Raw genomic sequence first — 24,088 nt, 5'->3', positions numbered from 1 at the left:
TACTACATTTTTTAACTATGGTATCACTGTTAACAGCAACCTCAATAGAGCAAAGCTAGGGTATAACTAGACTCTAAGTTCCTTAAAATCAGAGAACATCTTGGGTTTTGCTTTTTTCTCTCTTTTGCTATTTTCTCTATGGTTTTAATATAGAAAAAGCCAGCCAATATACATTAGCAAACCTATCAAGCTGGAGTATTTATTTTGCCCAATATTAAGTCAACTGAGCTAATGGAAAGCTAGCTGCTAGGGAAGAAACCTAGGCCCTTACCATCCAGAGTAGCATGCGCAGATCACCAAGGATTGGTAAGACTTGAATAATAACACTATGAACCAAGTAGACCTTAAAGACATCCAGAGAATACCTAACAGCAGAATTCTTTTCAAGTACATATGGAACATTCTCTAAGACACACCACACGCTAGACCATAAAACAAGTGACAATACATTTAAGAGGACTGAACTCGCAAAAGCTATATTCTCTGAACACAATGGAATGAAATTACAAACCACTAACAGAAAGAAATCTGGGGAACTCACAAACAGGGAAATTAACATACTCCCTTTTTTTTTAAGATTGTATTTATTTATGAGAGAGCGAGAGAGTGAGAGAGAGCATGAGCAGGGGGAGGGGTAGAGGGAGCTGGAGCCAGACGTAGGGCTTGATCCCAGGACCCCGGTATCATGACCTGAGCTGAAGGCAGACGCTTAACCAACTGAACCACCCAGGTGCCCCTAAGTAACATACTCCTAAATAACCAGTAAGTCAAAGAAGAAATCAAAAGGGAAATTAGAAAATATTTTGAGATGAATGAAAATGAACACATATCATACAAAAACTTACAAGACACAACTAAAGCAAGGCTTAGAGAGAAGTTTACTTCTTCAAATGCCTATATTAAAAAAGAAGAGGGAGGGGTGCCTGGTTGGTTCAGTCTGTTAAGTGTCTGCCTTCAGCTAAGGTCATGATCCCAGGGTCCTGGGATTGACTCCCTAGTCTGGCTCCCCACTCACTGGGGAGTCTGCTTCTCCCTCTCCCTCTGCCCCCACCCCCGCTCATGCTCTCTCTCTCAAATAAATAAAATCTTTTAAAATAAATAAATAAAATAAAAAGAAGAGGGAGTGGGTGAGGGATGGGTGAAATATGTGAAAGGGAATAAGAGTACACTTATCATGATGAGCACTAAGTAATGTACAGAATTGTTGAATCACTATATTGTATGCCTGAAACTAATACAACACTCTGTTAGTTATACTGGAATTAAATTAAAAAAAAAATGAATAAGGAAAAAAATAAATAAAAAAACAGAAAAAAATAAAAATCAAAAAATTTAAAATAAGAAAAATCCCAAATCAATAATCTTACTTCCCACCTTAAGATAGTGGGGGGGAAAAAAGATATCTAACATCAGCAACATAATGACAAATTCTCTGTGGCCAAAATGTAAACTCTGAATTTACACAGGTAGCAAGTGATGCCAATTTTAGACAATTACTCCCCTAAACATTACAAAGTAGAAACTTATAAGCCAGACATTAAAAGCTTAAATTTTAAAAAATAAAAATAAATAAATTTTCAAAAAGCTTGAAAATTCAAGTATTCTTATATCCTGAACTGTTTAATATTAATTAGTTTAAGAGGTATAAATGCAATCTTAAAAAATCTTGGTAGTTCCTTTTCCCAATGAATACACACACACACATTTCCATTTTGGAAGGAGATAAGATAACCTCAAGGTTTATAAATTCAAATATAAAATCCAGGTTTTTGTTTCATTATTTTAGGTAAACAACTTATAACATGACCAAATGAGCCTTAATATATCAAAGCTGGCAAAGAGAAAGGCCCTCAACTTTATCTTTCAAAGGGCTTCTGGAATACCACTTATTAGCAAGCTATGTTGGCATTCCTATTTTTGAAGGAGATTTCCATAGGTTCAATATAAGCAAATGAAGACTTAAACAGAATGCTAAGTTTTAAAATAATAATAGCATTTGCTATGGGTTAAAATATTCTAAAAACTTAAAAAGTACATTATTTTTAATTATCATAATAACTTTGCAAATTATTATTAGACCCTTGAGAAAATCACGGTTAAACCGTATTCCCAAGGTTCACAGCCAATAAGGGCTAGTAGAGTTTAGATTCCAACCCTGGTGTGTCTACCTTTACCATTGTTAAGACCGTCTCCTTAGGTTTTTAAATCATTTGTTGTGCTAGTCTGCAAAGATGGGCATAATTCCTCCCTTTGTAATTTGACTTTGCAGCTCTATTAAGAGAGGGGGTCTAGTTTCCCACCTCTTGAATCTGGGTAGCCTTGACTTAGTCTGAGTAGTAGGATGCAGCAGAAGTGATGTTGGAGGAGTTTCAGAGCTTAGGCCTCAAGTGACCTTGCAGCTTCTACTCTCACTCTTGGAACATGGTGCCACTATGTGAGGAAGCTTGAACTGTCCCCAAGGGTGAGACCAAAAGAACAGAGAAAAACTGTCCAAGCTCAGACCCCTAGAACAATCAGCCCCAATCTGAGCTGCCAGATGACTGAAGCCGCATGAGTGGCCCCAGTGGGGACTAGCAACAGAACCACACAGCTAAATCCTACCCCAAATGTGACTCAAAAGTGTAACCAAATAAAATAGTTATTGTTTTGAGCCACTAAACTTTGGGGTGGTTTGTTACTCCATGATACATATCTGATAATTGTTTATATAATTAAGACATAACAACCAACCTAACATTTAAAATTTTATCATAGCCTTCTGAGAATATAGTAATACTGAATGTAATATTGACAGTGGTTATCTCAATTGAATTATAACCCCTTAAAAGAGTGAGTCTATCAGGGCGCCTGGGTGGCTCAGATGGTTAAGCGTCTGCCTTCGGCTCAGGTCATGATCCCAGAGTCCTGGGATCAAGTCCCACATCAGGCTCCCTGCTCCTTGGGAGCCTGCCTCTCCCTCTGCCTCTCTCTCTCTCTGTCTCTCATGAATAAATAAATAAAAAAATCTTTAAAAAAAAAAAAGAGTGCGTCTATCTACCTTTAAGGCCCTAAAAATTACTAATATATTGAAGTAACTTCATAAACACAACATGTCTAAGTTTAGCTTCTTAATCCTACAGCATAAATTAACAGTAACTAAGGGGGAAAGCATTTAAGTATACCAATGGTAACATTTTCAAAGTACAGCATGGACAACAAATCCTCTAGACAAAACATGTACCACTTAGGCTCAATTTAAATCCAACTAAAACTTTTTACTACATTCCAACTTAATACATTTGTCATCCATGCTAACAGTCCTTCATGCTGATGTGCCAGAGAAGCATTATTAACTCTTAATACTGATAGATTCATATGCTCCCAAGTTAGATGTTGTTAGTCTTCACTGGTTATAACCTGAAGACCACTTTCCTTAACAACATTACCTTAGTGATCTTCAGCAGGTTATACTTGTTTTTACCTACCCAAACTATCTTTATATACTCTCAAAATCTATTCCCTCCCCATTCCCAAACTGTGGGATTTGAGTGCCAAGCACTTACAGATTATCTCATGTAATCTTCCAACAGCCTTCTGAGATAGCTATCACCTCTACTTTACTGATGAAGGAAGGAAAGAAAACTGAAAGTTACTCAGCTGATTTAGTGGTCTAGCCATAATTTGAACTCACGTTTGTCCAACTCCAAAGCCTGTACTTTTTCGACTGTAATACAAGGTCTTCCAACTTTCAGCACCTGTAATTTTTATTGCATTTATTAATAATTATTTTATTAGTTAGCCAAAAATAAAAATCTAAATTAAATAGTGCCTGTTTTAGGTTTAACCTGAGCATGATTAGTTTTAAATTAAGTAGATTTAGTACAGGAACCCTGGAACTGTTTAAGCCTAGTTTTTTATTTTTTTTAAAGATTTTATTTATTTATTCATGAGAGACAGAGAGAGAGAGAGAGAGAGAGAGGCAGAGGGAGAAGCAGGCTCCCAAGGAGCAGGGAGCCCGATGCGGGACTCGATCCCAGGACCCTGGGATCATGACCTGAGCCGAAGGCAGACGCTTAACCATCTGAGCCACCCAGGCGCCCTAAGCCTAGTTTATTTTTTTTTTAAAAACTTAGGTTATAGCAACTACTATATTTCTTTTGAGGAAAATCACACATTTCACAGAAATAATCAGAGGACTAAAACAGAATATGAATCTTAATTGTATATATATTTTAAGATACTTAAAACATACTTAAGGCATACATACAGAAAGGCATACAGATCAAGAATGTTCAAGTCAATTAATTATTACAAAGTAAGCATATTTGTACAGTTGACCTGTATAGTTGACCTTTGAACAACATCAAGTTTGACTGCATGAGTCCACTTATATGTAGATTCTTTTAAAGAGTTAACAGCAAAAGCCACAAGGCATTTACTTAAAACTGCCTACCCCAGTCTTCACAGAATAAATCAAAAGGTGACTGACACAGAGGTTGTGCCTGTTGCCCTGAGAACCCAGGGAGACCTGTAGAGGTAGTCAGCAGCACCCTGGGATGGGGCAGAGCTTCAAGTCACCCCCAGGGTAAAAGGGTTGTGTAGGTGGGGTGGTTGGGTCAAGCACCAGGGGCTGAGCTGAAGGAGGAACACATCCAGTGCCCTCAACTTCCAATCCTCCAGGCACACCCCTACCACCCTTCTGCAACCTCTGCCCAACAGCACCCAGGCCCCAGCGTCCCTGGGAGGCCTGCAACACTTACGTGTGGCCACAGCTGCCAATGGCACAGGTCAGTGCTACACAGAAAGGCAGATGGGACAGCTGTACTGCGCCTCCAGGCCTCTGCCACAGCCAGCAAGTCACCCAGCAGCTGCCCCTGCTAAGCCAAGGCCACCAGGTTGCAGAAAATTACCATCCCAGGACCAGGTCTGCCCTTGGTACTACCCCTGTCCTGGTCTGCCTACAGGTGGGCTTTTTTCAGTAATATAGGTACCGTACTATAAATGTATTTTACCTTCCTTATGATTTTCTCAATAACATTTTTTCTCTAGGTTTAAGAATACAGTATATAACGCACACAACATACAAAATATGCGTTAATCAACTTTATGTTATTGGTAAGACCTGTGGTCAACAGGTCTCTTAGTAGTTTTGAAGAGTCAAAAGTTATCAGCAAATTTTTGACTACATGGGGGTTGGCACCCTAACCCCCATATTGTTTGAGGGTCAACTGTATACCCAAGATATATAACATTACTGGCACCCCAGAAAGTCCCCTCACCATCCCTCCCAATTATTCATTATTCCTTTATTCTTCCTCAAAGGTCACTACTATCCTAACTTCTGATACCATAGATTAGTTTTGCCTGTTTAAAAACAGGCAAAAACAGTGGATTCATCAGTATATATATTCTTTTGTATTTTGGCTTCTTTCCTTCAACATTATATTTGTTAGATTCTTTTTTCTACTTTTTTTTTAAGATTTTATTTATTTATTTGACAGAGAGAGAGAGTACAAGCAGGGGGAGCAGCAGGGAGAGGGAGAAGCAGGCTCCCGCTGAGCAGGGAGCCGAATGTGGAGCTCGATCCCAGAACCCCAGGATCATGACCTGAGTGTAAGGCAGACGCTTAAGCGACTGAACCACCCAGGCATCCCTCTACATTCGTATTTTTAAACTGTTAACAAAACACTCCAGTTAAACTGGTCACAGTTAGAAAATTACCCTTCATAAAGTCATTTTTGAAGGAGTGATGACATTTGGATTTTGACTATCAGCAGATTTCTGGTAAACTGGAAGGGACAAGAACAGGTGTCAGTAACAAAACTTGAGAACAAAGAGTCCCCTCTACTCCAGAAAACAAAGCAGCATATCTGTCACACTAATAACCCCCATTTCTTTCCTTTTACTTGCTTCTATCTTTTTTCAGGGAGCCTGTGCCTTGGACTTCCTTGGTGGCTACCACAGAGCTGTGACTGATTCTAGAACTGGGCACAATGAGAAAACAAGAATATGTATCAGAATAGGTAAGCTGCATATGCAACACACTTGGGATGCAACAGCTAGATGATACTTGAGTTGTGTACTCTGACCTAAGAATTTTTGCATTAGAGACATAATCTAACATTTGGAACAATAATAAAGTAATAATACTAGTATTAATAAAATGTATTGTCCCCATAATCTACTAGCTGAGGCTTAAGGGCATTGTCATTACTTTCTGTTTATTTTTATGGAGTATATCTGAAAGAATTTAAACTATTTCCAGAAAACAAAATTACAATGATTTTCAACTGCACATGCTTGAAAAATAATACAACAAAATAAGAGGTATGGATTCATTTTACAAATTAGAGTTATTTCTAGACTGTTACCTGGGGCAAAAATTTCATTTTGAGGAGTTTTCAAAAAAAATGGACAAACTGCTACATGACTCCAAACATGGAAACTTAGAGCTACAATGTATTTTATTTATATATATAGCGATTCGGAACAGGTAAATTATAAAAGAAAATACTTTGCTGATTCCCAAGTAGTAGCTACTAAAATCTACTGATTTGTTGCTACTATATCAGAATTAAACACAAAGCACTTCCTTCAAAATACATAATGATGACCTTTTGGGGATTAAATTCATGCTGAGGTTTGTGTAATATGTTTGTGTGTTGCAGACAGCAAGGGATAAAGGTTTCAGAAAGTCTAACTGCTGTGGGTTGCACAATAAACAGATTACTACTAACAGTACACTTTTTGGTAAAAACAGGGAGCTCTGCTTTCTTATCTTAGAATTATGATCCGTTTGTCCACTATTCCCCCAATCCTGAACCTTTTCCTCATTTTCCTTTAAGCATTAATCTACGGATTCCCTTATAAAGGGCCTTACTTGATCACCTTATTTAAAACTGATCTCTTAACCCCAATCCCACTACCACCATACACAAACTGTTGCTTCCCATCTTGTTCCTAATTAATTTTTCTCATAATACTTCTCACCATCCGATATGCTCTCTTCCTTGTTTTGTTATGGGGCATACCCACCACTACTAAAAGGTAAGCTCCACAAGGATAGGGATTTTTGTTTGTTTCTATCTCCAACTTTGAGTTCATTCTATGTGCCAGGCACTATTCTAAGTGTTCTACATGCATTATCTCACTTAGTCTATTAGATATCACAATGAACCTATTAGTTATCATTATAAAGCTTAATTTTAGAGTTGAGGAAACTGAAGAATGGATGTTAGGTAATATGCTCAAGGTCACATGGTAACTAAATGTATCCCTATTTTTTTAAACTGGCAATTCCTTCTGTAGTCTTTGCTGCTTTGGTGACACTACTATCCAATTTGACACTCAATGTACTAATCTGGTAATCATCGTAGATTCCATTGTTTTCTACTCCTATTAAAAAATTTTATTATCTATTGCATCTATATATTCCTTTCCATCTCTACTTCCCTGAGGACCCATATTCATTCACTCAAAAAATACTGAAAACCTACTATGTGCCGGACAGTGTCCTAGGACCTGAAGTTACAGCCCTGAAAGGAACAATGACCCTGCTCTCATAGAACATATAGGCTATTCACCTGGATCACAGAGTAACCTTTTAGCTGATCTCTGCCTCCAGCTTTGCTCTTGCCTTCCTCTATCATCCTCAAACCTATGTTTTTCTTCCATGATAACTCAATTAAAAAAAACAGACATGGGCGCCTGGGTGGCTCAGTTGGTTAAGTGACTGCCTTCGGCTCAGGTCATGATCTCGGAGCTCTGTGATCGAGTCCCACATCGGGCTCCTTGCTCAGCGGCGAGTCTGCTTCTCCCTCTGACCCTACTCCCTCTTGTGCTCTCTCTCTCTCACTCTCTCTCAAAAAAAAAAAGCTATTAAAAAAAAAAACAGACAATAGACTTGAACAAACATTTCACAAAAGAGGAGAGCCAAATGGCCAACAGGCATACCATATGCCAACTGAACTTATAGAATAACATTACATGGGGTGCCTGGGTGGCTCAGTTGGTTAAGCGTCTGCCTTTGGCTCATATCATGATCCTGGGGTCCTGGGATGGAGCACCCCCCATCAGGATCCCTGCTTAGTGGAGAGCCTGCTTCTCCCTCTCCCTCTGCCCCTCCCCACACTTGTGCATGCTCATGTGCACACTCTCTCTCTCAAATAAATATATAAAATCTTAAAAAAAAAAAAAAGAATAGCATTACACATGCAGGAATTTAAACTAAAATGACAATGAGATACCACTCATATATACCAGAAGAGCTAAATCTTTTTTAAAGATTTATTTATTTTAGAGAGAGTGAGCATGAAATGGAGGGGCAGAGGGAGAGAGATCTCAAACCAACTCCATGCTGAGCATGGAGCTGATGTGGGACTTGATCTCATGACCCTGAGATCACAACCTGGGCTGAAACCAAGAGTAAGACCCCCAAACAACTGTAGCACCCAGGTGCCCCGGGCTAAAAATTTTAAAACAATACCACAGAGGATATAAGCATGTGAAATTCTCATACAATGCTGATGGCAGCGTAAGTTGGCACATTTCACTTTGGAAAACTGGCAGTATCTACTTAGGCCAAACAAGTCTACCAATGACCCCAAAAATGCCACTCCCGGGTATTTATATGAGAGAGATGACTAATTATGTCCATCAAAAGACATATAAGAAAGTTCATAGCGGCTTTATTTATAAAAAGCTCAAAATAAACTGGAAACAACCCAAATATCCAGCTACAGAACAGATAAACTGTGATAAATTCACACAATGGAATACAATATAGCAATAATAAAAGTTTAATCTGTTACATAAAATATGGCTGAATTTCACAGATATCATAATCAACAAAGCCAGATACAAAATAGCACCTATAGAAAGATTTAATTTATAGAGGAAGGAAAAAGAATACACTATGTATGACTTCATTTAAAAAGAAACAAAGTGTCTATGGTGCTAGAAGTCAGAATACCTGTTGGGAAAGGTGGGAGGCAGTGGGGAGGGTATTGTCTGGGAAAGAGAAGAAAGAATTTTTAGGTACTAGAAACGCTAGCTATCTTAATCTAGGGAGTGTTCTGGTATATCACAAGTATATATACGTAAAAAGTCATCAAGATAGACTCTTAAGACGTTTTTACTTTTTCTTTTTTAAGATTTTATTTATTTTAGAGAGAGAAAGAGAGCCCAGAGGGAGAGTGAGAGGGAGAAGCAGACTCCCTGCTGAGCAGAGAGCCCGATGTGGGGCTCGATCCCAGGACTCTTGAGATCATGACCTGAGCCGAAGGTAGGCGCTTAACTGACTGAACCATACAGGCACCCCAAAACTTTTTTACTCTTTACTGCATATATATTATACCTCGATTTAAAATACAGGTTAACACCAACAACAATTTCTTCAATGGTGCCTGAAGAGGATCAATCCCAAGTACTTGAACATGCCATAAAGATCTTTGGGATGTGGGCCCCACCCACCTCTCCAATCTTACTTTTCATCACCATCTGCCTCATACTTTATTCTCTACCAACAGAAGTATTAAGGTTTCCTTGCCATCAATATATTCTTTTTCACTCTAGGTCTTGTTTGGTTCCAGCACTCCCCTCAATCTAGAATGTTAAACTTCTACTCATCCTTTAAGACCCACTTAGTTCAGGAAGCTCTTTCAAGAAGTCTTTTTTAGCCCAGCCTGTATTAGGTACTCCCCTGACGTTTCCAATATATTCTATGCTCTTTCTATATGAGAAAGTCCATATTGTTGTATGTTGTATGGTGTATAATATTTGCTCAATAATTGTTGAATGACTGAAAAAAATCACTACTCTGCCTGTAACAAGTTTCATATTCCTAAAGATAGTGTTGGGACAATTCACATAAAAGACAAAGCTGAATGGCAGTGGGACTTAGGACAGCAGGATGTATCACCACACGAAGAGCTAAATTTTTTAATACTGGTACTTCATTTATTTAGAAGAAAGTATGCCTCCAAAATTAAGCACATCCTTAAAAATATCTATAAGCTAGGAAAACTAAAACTGAAGTGGCAGATTAAAAAGATAAGAATAAAGAAGCTAATCTGAGGAACACCTGGGTGGCTCAGTCAGTTGAGCCTCTGCCTTTGGCTCAGGTCATGATCCTGGGATCAAGTCCCACATTGGGCTCCTTGCTCAGTGGGGAGCCTGCTTCTCCCTCTGCCTGCTGTTCCCTCTGCTTGTGTACATGCGTGTTCTCCCCCTCTCTCTGACAAATAAATAAATAAAATCTTAAAACAAAAAAGAAGCTAATCTGAAAAGACTACATTTGTATGATTCCAATTATAGAATATTTTATTCCAGAGCACCTAGGTGGCTGAATTGGTTAAGTGTCCAATTCTTGATCTCAGGTCAGGTCTTGATCTTGGGGTAGTGAATTCAAGCCCTACGGTGGGCTCCACGTTGGGCATGGATCCTACTTAAAAATTTTTTTTTATATTCCAAATAAACACATGAAAAGATACTCCACATCGTAAGTCACCAGGAAAATGCAAATTAAACATGATACCTCTACGCACTCATTAGATTGGCCAAAATCTGGAACACAGACAACACCAAATGGTGACAAAGATGTGGAACAACAGGACCTCTCATTTATTGTTGGTAGGAATGCAAAATGAGAGCCATTTTGGAAAACAGTTTGATGGTTTCTTACAAAGTAAACATACTCTTACAATACAATCAAGCAGTCACTCTCCTTGCTATTTGCCCAGAGGAGCTGAACACTTATGAGACTACACAAAACCTGTAAATGGATGTTTAGAGCAGCTTTATTCATAACTGCCAAAACTTGGAAGCAACCAACCAAGATGTCCTTCAGTACTCATAAACTGTGGTATATCCAGACAATGGAATATTATTTAGTGTTAAGCTATGAAAAATCATGGACGAAACTTAAATGCATTGCTAAAAGAAAGAAGCTATCTGAAAAGGCTACCTATTGTATGATTCCAACTACAGGACACTATGGAAAGGGCAAAACTAGGGAGACAATAAAAAGATCACTTGTTACTAGGAGTTGCGAGTGAGGAAAGGTGAACAGGCAGAACACAGGATTTTTTGGGTAATCAAAATACTCTGTATGATACTATTAATTGTGAATACTTGTCATTATACATTTTTCCAAACCCATAGAATGTACCACACCAAGAATGAACACGATGTAAACTATGGACTTTAAATGTCAATGCAGATTCATCTTTTTTTTTTTTGTAATAAACGTACCACTCTGGTGGTGGATGCTGATAATGGAGGAGACTGCATGTGTGGGAGCAGGGAATATATGGGCAATCTCAGTACCTTCTTCTCAGTTTTGCTGTGAATCTAAAACTGCTCTAAAAAGTCTTTTAAAAACAAAAAAGAATTTTAAAAAATCAAGAACTGAACCCAAAATCTTTCCCAAATATGGAGAATCGACTGACAGGACTTTACTCCCTACTTCCTTCGCCTCCACCCCCCTCACCATTTTGTCATTATGCACCTAAGCTGTTGAGTTTTATCTTGACACTGAGTACAATGAATTAATGAATGCATGTCAATCATTAGGAAACTAGGTGCTACTACTTCAATATTCAATGATGCTTTCATAAGAATATTATCTATTCTGGCCTTTATGATATTCTAAGTTGCTCTTAAATGCATTTAGAGAGCTATCTATTTTTTTTTATTTTTTTATTTCACAAAACCATCTTTTTTTTATAGCAGTAGAAAGAAAATAAATTGGTCTTCTGGGCTCCTATGAACAGATTTTCATCAACTGCATACCTACAAACCTATAATAATAAAATCACATTTCTGAAAAAACTGACTCAGATAATGAGTCAATCCACAGAACCTATAACTCAATTTTTCTAAACATATGGAGAACCTTACATTTATTTTTTAAGTCTCTGATAAATTTAAAGAAAAGCTAAAGTCAAGCAAAGAATGTTTAATAAAAACAGTTCAAAAACTTCTTTCAATGGGGTAATTAATGTAAAATTTGACATACAAAACATGGGTTTTAAAAGAGTAATTATAGGGAAAGTATTTCAAAAGGAAGGTTAAAATCCAAGGTTTTGTTTTTTTTTTTTTAAGTACAGCACTTAAATATGGAAGACTACTACTCTTTAAAAGAATGTCCCCACAAAAATGGACTTTTGGGCAAGCATGACCAGTATAGAGGGAAGGTCAAATCAAGACCAAACACAATATGGCTACTTTCAGCAAAAGTAGAGGTATAGCTTATCTATTTAAAAAAAAAAAAGGCAAAAGAGACTGACATAAGGTTCTCCATTTTTCAAGCTCTGTAAACTTCAACATGGTGAGTTAAGGAAGATACAAGTTCATGTAGTAACCAATTTGGATTTTACAGATTAAAACGTAGTTTGAATAGAATCCAAGTGTAAAGTCAAGCAGTGCCAATAGAGAATTCTGGATGCCAATAATGTTCGGTTAAATTCTATTCACCCTTACCAGCCAATTTATATTAGTCCTGGAAATTAATTTTTGTTATCTAAAACGACTCATACTCAAAAATATTTTTCTGGGCGCCTGGGTGGCTCAGTCGGTTAAGCGACTGCTTTGGGCTCAGGTCATGATCCTGGAGTCCCGGGATCGAGTCCCGCATCGGGCTCCCTGCTTGGCGGGGAGTCTGCTTCTCCCTCTGACCCTCTTCCCTCTCGTGTTCTCTCTCTCAAATAAATAAAAATATTTTCCATCATAATTGAATTATAGAGAGAAATCAGCTAAATGGGATAATTTGCTTCATTTAAGATTCTAATTATTTAAAGAATAACTATTTATTAACTATATAGTCTTAATCTATACATATACTATTTAAAATTAGATAGTATATAATCCAATGGTCCCCAGTGACCTCTTCAAAGGTGACTGTAACTTCAAACATGACTGTAAGGCAACCCCAATTAGTGCGGAGCCCAAGAGAGAACTAGGCTAAGGAGATCTAGACTCTTAATCCCAATACCGCCGTTCGTTAGCGCTGAGATCTGCATACCCTTCCTTGATAAACACAGTTGAAAGGTTTAGAGAAAAACAAGAAAAGGTGACTCCAGATTTTAGGAACACCGAAAAATGGAGTAAAAGATGATACTCTAATAAGAAACCAAGGAAATCATTAACGGACAATATTTGATAAGGCTGTTTCATTCAGGGAGTAAAGTTTATTATGTAAAGTTCAGGGCTGCCAGAAGCACAAGCAACAAAGCACTGAAAATGTAGGCTTGAGGACAAACGGAGATCATGTAAAGAGGTAAGTTTTCTGTGAGAGTGAACATAAACAGAGAACTGGACCTTGGGAGGAGAGTTTACATCAGCACTCTTTAATAACACTTCCCGAGATGTTAAACATGTTCTTCGTCTTTGGTTTCCAGTATGGTAGCCACTAGCCACATGTGGTTACTGAACCACTGAAATGTGGCTGGTGCAACTGAATAACTAAATTTTAAATTTTATTTGATTCTAATTAGTTAAAAATTAAGTTTACGAACAAAATGGAATATTATTTAGTAGTAAAAAGAAATGAGCTAGGGACGCCTGGGTGGCTCGGTAGTTAAGCGTCTGCCTTCGGCTCAGACCATGATCCCAGGGTCCTGGGATCTAGTCCTGCATCAGGCTCCTTGCTCATCGGGGAACCTGCTTCTCCCTCTGCCTGCTGCTCCCCACTCCTAGTGCGTGTGCTCTCTCTCTGACAAATAAATAAATAAAATCTTAAAAAAAAAAAAGGAATGAGCTATCAAGCCACAAAAAGACCTAGAAGAAACTTAAATGTTACACTGCTAACTGGAAGAAGACAATCTCACTCATAAAACTATACAGCACAAAATGTGAATCCTCATATAAACTATGCAACTTAATTAGTAACAATTTATCAACAATGGATCATCAATTACAACAAATGCACCGCACTAACAGAAGATGTTAACGGAATTAACTGTGAGAGGAAGGTGTGTATGGAAATTCTGTCCCTTCAGGACATTTTTCTATTAACCTAAAACTGCTCTAAAAAAATTAAGTCTATTAAAAATTTTAAATTTAAGTAGTTAGCCATTTGTAGCTAGTGGCTGGTACTGAATAGCACAGATCCATATCAGTGAAAGATTGGCATGGGAAGAAAATGAGAATGGTATATCATTCCTGACCACTTCCTTCAAAAGTACACATACGGGGCGCCCAGCTGGCTCAGTCAGTACAGCATGTGGCTCTTGAACTCGGGGTTGTGACTTCAAGCCCAACACTGGGTACAGACATTACTTAAAAATAAAATCTTAAAAAAAAAAAAAAGTATACATACATTTAATCCTAAACGACACAAAATTTATATGCAGCTTCAGTAGCAAAATGATTTCAAATAGTCTAGATGAATATCTTTCTAAAAGGATTTTTGTTAAACAGAATTTAAGGAGGAAAATAACATTTATTGAATGAGTACTAGGTATCAGATACTATACTGAAAATGTATGTTATCTCATTTAAACTTCAAAACAAATCTTTAAGATTTTATTTATTTATTAAGCAATTCTAAATTTACAGAAGTCTGGGGCACCCGGCTGGGTCAGTCAGAAGAGTATGCAACTCTTTATCTTGGGTGTAGAGATTACTAAAAAGAAAAAAAATCTTTTTTTTTAAAGATTTTATTTATTTATTTGACAGAGAAAGAGAGAGAGAACACAAGCAAGGAAAGAGGCAGGCAGAAGAAGCAGGCTCCCCGATGAGCAAGGAGCCTGATGCGAGACTCGATCCTAGGATGCCAGGATCATGACCTGAGCTGAAGGCAGACGCCTAACTGACTGAGCCACCCAGGCATCCCCCCCCCAAAAAAAGGTTTTTAAAAAGGGGTGCCTGGCTGGTTCGGTGGGTAGAATGTGTGACTCTTGATCCTGGGGTTGAGAGTTCAAGCCCCAAGTTGGGTGTAGAGATTACTTAAAAAATTAAGTAAAATGAATAAATTTTCAGAAGTCCAACTTTATTACACATTATTCCAGAAAAGAAAGCCTAATAGTTTTCTCTCTCAATCCATGAACTAAACCAAGCAAAAAAGGCTACAAATCAATTGCTTCTCTAAGTGTCATGTTTTTGGAGGGAGTCAGGTAGAGAGCCAAAACCTAGGTTTTTAATACTTATTCAACATGTGATTAAAAGCAGAGTGTCAGGCAAATTACAGCTCTAATTATTCTCAAAGTTAGCTGAGTAAAATAATTATAAAGTCAGATTCATAAAGATCAAAGAATTTCAACCTAACAATCATTTTTCAATATAATCTCAAATAAGTCCTTGTCTGTTAACATTCCAAGTTTCTTTTACACATTAAGAAAAGGGGGGGCGGTAAGAAAAACCAAAAGGCAAACAGGTTGTAGAGAGCAAACTAAATAAGTATTAGTTGCTCATATTTGTATAGAACATAATTTAGTTAATTCTCATAACCCAATAAGGAAATACAAATGAGTCTGAGAGTTTGAGTAGGACTCCTTTGGAACGATCAAAATTAAAACTGCAAATTGCTGTGACTTTCAACTTTTCTTCCATTTAAGAGTCCCTGGCAGTCTGCCTACTGTACTCAAGAAAAGCATGCAAAGAATGAGGTGGTTTTTGATTCCTAACAATCATATCCCAAAGTTTTTTTCTGCAATTTCAATTATACATAGCACCGCTCCTTAATCTTGACTCAATATACGTTTATGTTAAATCCACAGAGACAGAAAGTAGAAGGGTGGTTGCTAGGGACCAGGGGGAGGGGGAAATGGGGAGTAACAGGTTAATGGCTACAGAGTTTCCTTTGGGGGGGATAAAAGCATTTGGAATTAGACAGCAGTGGTTGCACAATATTGCGAATATACTGCTACTGAACTGCTTACTTTAAAATTACTAGTTTTATGTTAAATGACCTGAACCTTAATTAAAAATTGTTTATGTTAAGATATATAATAATAAATATATATATTATATATGTGTGTGTGTATATATATATATATACACATAATGACCCCTTTAGAACTCTCCTTCAAAAACATTGCTACCATGTTCAAATGCTATTTAGATCCTGGAGATTTTTAGATGCATTACGAGGTAAATTATTACCATATATGCACAGTAATAATTAGTGATCTGAGTAATGATGTCAGTGCTAAAATGCTTAACATCAAAATATTGCTGACATATGACATATATTTGTTAATAATCTCAAAGAAAAACATAAAAGAACCTTAAAATGTTTATTCCTCTACAGCAGGTCACAATTTCAGTCAGCTCAACTGTCACGAAAGGTCAACTCAACTTTTTTACTAGAATTCTTTCCCCAAACCTTAACCGATTAGGAAAACATTGTGAACTAATAAGAAGCGTCTAATATTTTAAAAAAAAGAAGTGTCTAATATTACATAAAGGGTAAACAAGAATATTATATAAGAAGTGAACAGGCACAAGTCTGACCAATAATGGCTATAAATAAATATACTAAAGTTAACTGTCTTGAGGATGTAGGGAAACATTATTTAGGATTAGTAAACTGCTCACTTAAAAATATACAGAATCTATTTAAGAAACTTTGGAATAAGAAAAATTCCTTTGTATTATTCCAGACAAAATCAATTAGGGCGTAACAACCTCCAAGGCTAGTCTAAATCCAGCTAGACTCCAGGATTAAACAAGAGAAGGAGGTCTTCAAAAGCGTCCTACAAAAACGGGCTGATTTTGAAATCCACTATGACTGTTTTGATGCAGGCCAATGTGAGAATTTAAATCCATTTGAATCTAACCCCAAAGAATACCTGAACTCCTGAGCGTTGACAGGGCCAAAGCTAAACCAGGTCAGTATACCCTGCCAAAGAACATCTTGCTCCGAGGTATCCACCAAACAGGATCATTTATCAGTGTATTCTTCACTTTGTTGAGTGCCAACCACTCTCAATATATATCCAAGGGTAGAACCCCAAGATCTAGAGACAAAAAATGGTGCAGTATTCTAAATGGTTTATGGCTTTAAAAAATTATAAATGAAGAATTTCAAGTGTTAGCTGGCCCAACTTGAACATCCCTGAATGTTACTAAAGTCATTTTTAAATTTCCATGAAGTATTTCAAAGGCACAATTTAGTAACTGTTTACACAGCAAATTAAAACCACGAAACCATTACAGCAATACCATAAATCTGTCCTATGTAAATGGTATGAATTTCTAGATCAACAGCATTTAAATTTGCTAAAAGCAAAAATAAATGTTTCATTTGTAATTCACATGAATAAATACTTTCTCAAACTTATAAGTGAATATCTGGCAGTGTATAATGTTAATAGAAAGGTATTAGGGCTAAAGGCAAGTACAGTATTACAAAGCATAGCTCCTGATCAAAACAGATAGGAATCTGTCAACATAGGAAAGGCTTCAAAGTTAAACCTTGAGACACATGGTGGCAGTAGTAAAGCATCTAATTTGTGCCACAAGACCTGGGTTTGAGTAAGATCTTTCACCTATTAATTATGTGGCCTTTTTGCTAGTTACATAGCTTCTCCTAGCCTCAGATTCTTCATATATAAAGTGAGAACAATACCACCAATATTACAGCCTAAATACGAGGATTAAATGAGAATGTTTTTACTCATTCAACAAAGATGCTTTGAAAAACTGTAAATTTTTTATGTACAAAAAACCCTTTGAAATATCTTCAAATTAATCAAATATATATTAACTTTTAATATTACCAAAAAATGCAAATCTAATTCTTAAGCTATGGTTCCAAAACCTTACAAGGATATTCTTAAATATTACTTGAGAAACTGCAATTATCGGCATAAACACTGATAAAATATGAAAATGCAGGGATCATATCTAAAAACAGTTTTGACACCTATTAAAGCCAGAACTCTCTAGGGACCCAGACCCAACCCATAAATTGTTGGGTCAATATCCAATTTCAAATACAAAACCTTAAAATTTAAAAATACTTTGTTTTAGGACGCCTGGGTGGCTCAGTAGGTTAAGTGGCTCAGGTCATGATCCCAAGGTCCTGGGATCAGGTCCCTGAATCTGCTCAGCCTGGAGTCTGCTCCTCTCTCCGCCTGCCACTATCCCCGCTTGTGCTCGCTCGCTCTCTCTCTGACAAATAAATGTTTTTTTAAGATTTAAAAAAATCTTTTGTTTTTCAGGAAAATGGTATTAAGTATGAGGCAAATTAGTCCTTCACACAGGATGAGATTTTTTTTTCATACAAAGCAAACTAACCACTTAACAATTTTCAACCCTGTACATTCTAACAGGTTTAGGGTCACAGATAAATATAAGCATCATTACGACATAGACTTTACGTGCATTTTGTGCTGACCCAACAAAATTAAGCATTAAAAAAATTATGGATTTGAGCACTTAAAAAAAAAGTGTCCTTTCTGAAAATTTACATTAGCTGGAGCCATGTGAAAGTTGTTCTTTCCCCATCACTTCAAAGTCAAAACAGCCACATTATTTCTGCTAGGCATAAAATGAAAGTTATTCATATTTTCCCACTATACTTCAATCCTAAACAACAGTAAGATACTTCAACCTCCATGTTTATTTGATTGTTAGTGTATTTACTGTCAATTCTCTTGAATTAAGGACTAACTCCACTCATTAAATTTCACATAACCTAAAAATGCTTCGAATTACAACACAGACAATTCTAAGTAGAAATTTACCCTAAAAATGGATGAAAGATATTAACTGGCATCTTCTCTGCACAGGTCAATCTTCCTTTTAAGAACACAAACTAGATGGACCACGCAACTGAATGTTAAATAGTAGAAAGCAATCTTCCTGGATGCATCCAAACAATTTTAATATAAATTTCTGCACACCTAGGTAGAAACTGGAATAGAAATAACTTGAATCATTCCCCCCGCCCCCACTTGGAAATGGACGAGGTAGATGTCTCAAAAAATTAAATTTAGGAGTAGTCGCAGTTAACTGTTGAAGTTACAGGCACTACTACGGGAAGGCAAATGCAATAAAGAGCTGCCTCTCCAAAAGCCTAAACATTCAAAAGAGAACTGTTGTTTCTAGTTTTTGAAAGTCATAAAAAAAAGTTTTGAAATCTTATTTAAAATCTGCTTTAGAAATCAAATATCAAACTCAAAGGAAAGGTTAGTCTTAGAACAAATTACTGAAAGGCAAAAATTAGAACATGAGACAGGACACAAGAAGTTCTAGCCTGGAGATGAACCACTTCTCTCCTGAAGAAATGCTTCGTTAGGTCCATTCTGGGCTAATGTTTCTTATGCGGCACATTAATAATTCAAAAACGGTTCGTTTGAAGAAAAGTTCTATTCAAACATTACAATTTGTCTTCGCGTTGCCAGTTAGTGGCTTTGTTTCCAGTTTCATGGACTATTCTGGGATGTCAAGAGTTATATTACTGCTCCAAAAGAGCCCTTGTTTCACTCTCACCCGGGACGTAGGCATAACTGATGTTTAGAGAGAACTGATGCCAAGCGATGTTTTAAGAACACCCCTTAGCCCTCCATTCCTCCCCATCCCTTATCGATAATCGCGTTTTACCTTGCATGTTTTTTGCTGTTGCACTTAATTTTTTTTTTAAACGACACCCGCATACACAATTTCCCTATCGCCATCAGGAAGAAAGAAGACCATATGGCTCGATCTCCAAGAGCTTCAGGGAAATAGACTCCGTGGAACCCACTGGGCCGAGGAAGGGGAGCGCTTACGCGGTCAGGGAAGGGAGCAGCCCTGAGGTGCAGGAGCTGCCCCGACTCAGGGACGCGGAGGCGGTGCCAGTTTACAGGCGCCTTCACCTCCCCACCCCCACAGACCGGGGGTCCAAAAGCATTTCCTGCGCGCACTCTCCACCCGCCGAGGCTCTCGGCGGTCTGGGCGGCCTTTTGGCCCCCTCCCTCCGGCCGAAGTCTCCCGCGCCCTTCCCCTTGTCCGGGGCGGCGCCCGCACCTCTCCACGGCCTACCCACCCCGCCAGGCCCTCCCGGCCGCGCTCGGAGGCCTGAGGCCTAAGGACGCCGGGCGCTGACAAGCCCCTCCGCCGCCGGCGGGGCTGAGGCCGGGGGGTGGGGTGGGGGGCCGGCCGCTACTGCCGAGGGGCGGAGGGCGGGCAAGGACGGCCCCTTCCCCGCCGCGGCTGCCTATTGTTCCCGACGGAGGCCGGGCGGCGGCCGCCGCACTCCCGATGCCGCCGCCGCCGCCGCCACCGCCACCGCCGCCGCCGCCGCCGCCGCCTGCCGCTCGCTCACCGCGCTGGTCCGAGCAGCAGCTCCTCTCAGCTCCGAGTCCCCGCGGCCGTCGCCACTGCTGCGGCAGCCGTCACCGCCGCCGCCGCCACCGTCGACTCTGACTCTGTCCCAGGACGCCGGGCCACGGCCGCCGCCGCCACCGCCAGCGCCGCCTCCGGCCTCCCACCTGCTGCTGCTGAGGCTGCTCCTGCAGCAGGGGCCATCTTGTTGGTCGGCCTCCTCTTCCTCCTCCTCCTCCTCCGCTCCGTCGCTCGTTGTCTTCGTCCCCTTCCTCTTCCTCGGGCTCCGGCCCGCCCCGGAGACTGGGGCGGGGACGAGGGCGAGGCCCCTCCTTCGGGGGGCGGGGCGCGCGGAGGGGAGGGGCGGGGCGGGGCGGCCGCGGGAGGAAAGCTCTGAGTCACCCGCAGCCAACGCCCGGGGAGGGAGGCCCGCGACGCTCTCCACCAACCCCCGGGGCGCACCCACGCCCGGAGCTGCAGAACTGGTCCAGCAGTCCGCTGGCCCTCCCCCACCAGCGCCTTTGCGCCCAGCGGCGATTGGCCAGACGGCGATGGGCATTGGGAAATTTCTGACGTTCCCGTCGAACTCCGCACTCCCTCTACCCCTAGGCTTTCTCAGCTCTCGTCCCTCTACTCCGGTTCCTTTTCACATCCCCCCCACCCCCCCGACCCAAAAGAATTTGTTCTTATCTTGTGTTATTCGCGTTTTGGATCACACCAGCTTTGCCCTAGACACCACTCTCACCGACTCCCAAAAAGAGTTCAGCTTCCCGACGCGGCGAAACCGCCCAAGGGCCTGGACACTCACTGCTCCAAAACGTCTCTCCAGGCCTAAGTGAACGATGATAGCTGTCTAGGGGGGACGGAAAGATTCGGCCCACGGAAGAGTTCCTGGGTCTAAAAGCTAACCTTGCGATGACTGAAAGTTTCTTCTCCCTTACGGAAAAGAAGCCATTTTGATTTGGGGTAGTGGGAGACCCCTTCTAGACAGTCGCGCTTCACCAAACCCGTGCTTTAAGGGAAAGAAACGGAATTCTCCTCGTATCATACAGTTCAAATTTCAAGATAAATCGTCTAGAATAGAGATGGTCCTCCCATAAACACCCAGTTAATACTCCTCTGCATTATTCCCTTTTTTGCTTCAGGTCTTGGCCAAGAGAGCAGAGATTTCGCTCTCCTGTCCTTTCTTCACTGCAGGCATCACCAATACCAAGAACAGTACTATATTTAGAGAAGCTCCTGCCTTTAACTCAATAAATTCAGTCATTATAACAGTGTTTTATAATATTTGTAAAACAGATCACACACCTTCCTGAACTCTGAGCGGCGGTCTTTTTAGTTGTGGACACCCTCCTGCTACTCAGATCGCAGCTTCTTTTTGGAAGACCTATTGATGTCTTTCCATTGATTGGAATTTACTCCCTTTGAAGTGGGCGAAATCTGTAACCTTCCCTTCAACCTCCTCAGTAGTAAACCCAATCCTACAAAGAACTAACTTCTAGCTATCACAGAGGGATTAGGTTAGTGTATGCTAATCTAAAGGATATCTATCTCTTGGATAGCCTTTCCCTCCTCAATGAGCCGGACCTCATTCCCCTGTTAGGAAAAACATTAATCTGTTCCTCCTGTTTTTCCTCCTCCTCCCTTCTTCTCCCTCCTAGGGAACTTTCCACAACAGAAGGTTTTAGCGGCTGTTGCTAGGCAAACATGCCAACTTCCCTGTTTAGGTGAAGCAAATAACCCAACTTCCATTACAAGCAACCTAGATAATATAATTTCTTTAAACTATTAATAGTTGTACCTCAGTTGGTAAATCCCTTTCAAGGTTATCTTATAAAACATGATGCTTAAGTTAAATTTATTTTTATCAATATTTCAGTTAAATACAGGTTTAAAGCCAAGGGGCTTCCCAGAATTCACTTTAATAATATAATTAAACAGAAACATTTGGCAGAAAAAGAAGAAAAGCAGCTTTGAAAATTACTCCGGTGTTTACAATAAAAGCTAATCTATGAGAAACATTTATATGCTTTGAACTCCCCACTTAGGGTAGATGTATAAATTGCAGAGAATAATTTGTTCCTTGAGACTGTGCCTATTTAGAAGAAAGATAATATGGTTATTTGGCAAGAAAAAAATAGAGATTCTGGATTTTATTCCCAAATTAATAACACAGTAAGAATTTTAGCTACTGAACTAAGCTCTTTTTTTCCTGCTTTTGCTGTTAAAATTTTTGCTACTGTTATGTAGTAACGTTTTTCAGGGTGTTGAGAGGTAATAAAAATAAGATTTAAAAAGATATGTTGAAATTGATATATATATATTTATTTAAAGTTTCAAACACTTAAAATTATATAATTTGTTTTAATCCAGCTATTTGCATTAATCCAGTGAAATAGTGTTTAAGAACTTTCTTGAGCTAAGAAAATACTTTGAGAGTGTATTACTAAAGACAAACAGCTTATATGTTTTATAATCATTTGTGCTTAGAAATCACTACTGTGTAACTTTAACACAACTTAAGCAATTTAGTTTTATTTTGTATTTTATTATTTAATTCTGATATACAATACCTAGAAATTTAGACTCTGCCTGGGCCTCTGTCATTGGTATACTATGAAAATTAAATGAGTCATTTCATGTAAAAGACTTAAAACAGTTCATGGCACATAGTAAGTACTCAAATGATTTTTAAAAATCCTTTTTATGTTTATGTCATTATAGTCTTTAGTTTTTTCATCAGTCAAATGAGGATGACAAGTCATCAAATACATTTTTGCTCTTAGCATGAACTCTAAAAAAATTAATGCTAGTTTTTAGATCACAAATCAGTTAAAATAACGCCTTACGAATTTTTTCAATGTATTTTCTGATATGCCTGTACTCTATTGTTCTTCCTTTGATTTTTGGCTTTTTTTGAGACTAAACTTTGTTTTTCAAGTTATGCAGTGTGATTAAGCTAGCACGTGCTTAAATAATACTCTGGAATGTATAATTGTCACCCTAAGGCATTGTTTGTTGATTTTAAACTAGAAAAGATTTTTAGATACCAGTCAACTTATATGAAACAGGCTAAGGAAGGTTGGATAGATCACATATCTACCCAACTCCTTCTTTATAGATAAATATCATATTATTGAGGAGGGGGGTTAGAGAGTGAGAAGGGCTATTCCATCCTACAAAGATGAATAAGTCATGTGTCCCTGCCTTAAAGAAATTCAACAATCTAGTAAGAGAATACAATAAAATATATGTATAAACAACTAGAGTATAAAATAAACTGGGTCATTATTACATAGTAAGTATAAAGTTCTACGAAAGTTAAAGGGAAGAATTAGTAGAAATCATCATTCTAATGTCACAGAAACTACCTTTTGACAGGTCAAAATAACTATGTATGATATTTAGATGTGTACCCAGACCCATAGAAATATAACAGCTCTCAGTTCCGGGCAGGATGCAGCTGAAGGGTAAGGAATGGGAAGCAGAAGGGTGTGTGAATAGAGTGTAGATCAACTAAAAAACCTGGTTAAAGTACAGCTGGAACGTGAGACCTCTCCAATGTAAATGATTTATGTAGGGAGAGGGAATGATATCCTCAAATGCATGCACAAATAACACTAGAGCTGAGTCATCTGGATTTTCTGGACTGCTTTAGGTAAAGTAAGGGTGGGAGTCCAAATGAGTCCTCTTCATCCTCCCCCCCCAACCCTCCCTCATACATAGATTTTCCATAACCTACTCTCTCCCCCAGTCGACAATCCTATTAACCCTGTTCGTTAAGATAAACTCTAGAAAATAAATGGAAAAGAGGAAGATAGTCCAAGCAATTATGCTAAGGAAATATGAGGAAACCAGT

The 24,088-nt window shown here is 38.9% G+C and overlaps 1 protein-coding gene across 4 annotated transcripts in view; it reads right to left on the bottom strand.

The window, feature by feature from the left end:
- The window catches only part of RC3H1 (ring finger and CCCH-type domains 1), a 77,149-nt gene extending 56,668 nt beyond the window's left edge, over nucleotides 1-20,481 (bottom strand). For all 4 annotated transcript variants that reach the window (XM_028122951.2, XM_028122954.2, XM_028122955.2 and 1 more), the window contains exon 1: nucleotides 20,231-20,481. The gene's annotated coding sequence lies outside the window, so the exon portion shown is untranslated. The remainder of the gene's footprint in view (nucleotides 1-20,230) is intronic.
- Between the last annotated feature and the right edge of the window lie 3,607 nt (nucleotides 20,482-24,088).

Source organism: Eumetopias jubatus, unplaced genomic scaffold (genome assembly GCF_037043125.1).
Source record: "Eumetopias jubatus isolate StellerSeaLion01/CBP00866 unplaced genomic scaffold, mEumJub1_p1.0 scaffold_12, whole genome shotgun sequence".
Lineage (NCBI taxonomy): Eukaryota > Metazoa > Chordata > Mammalia > Carnivora > Otariidae > Eumetopias > Eumetopias jubatus.
This window is presented reverse-complemented; position numbering and strand designations above follow the sequence as displayed.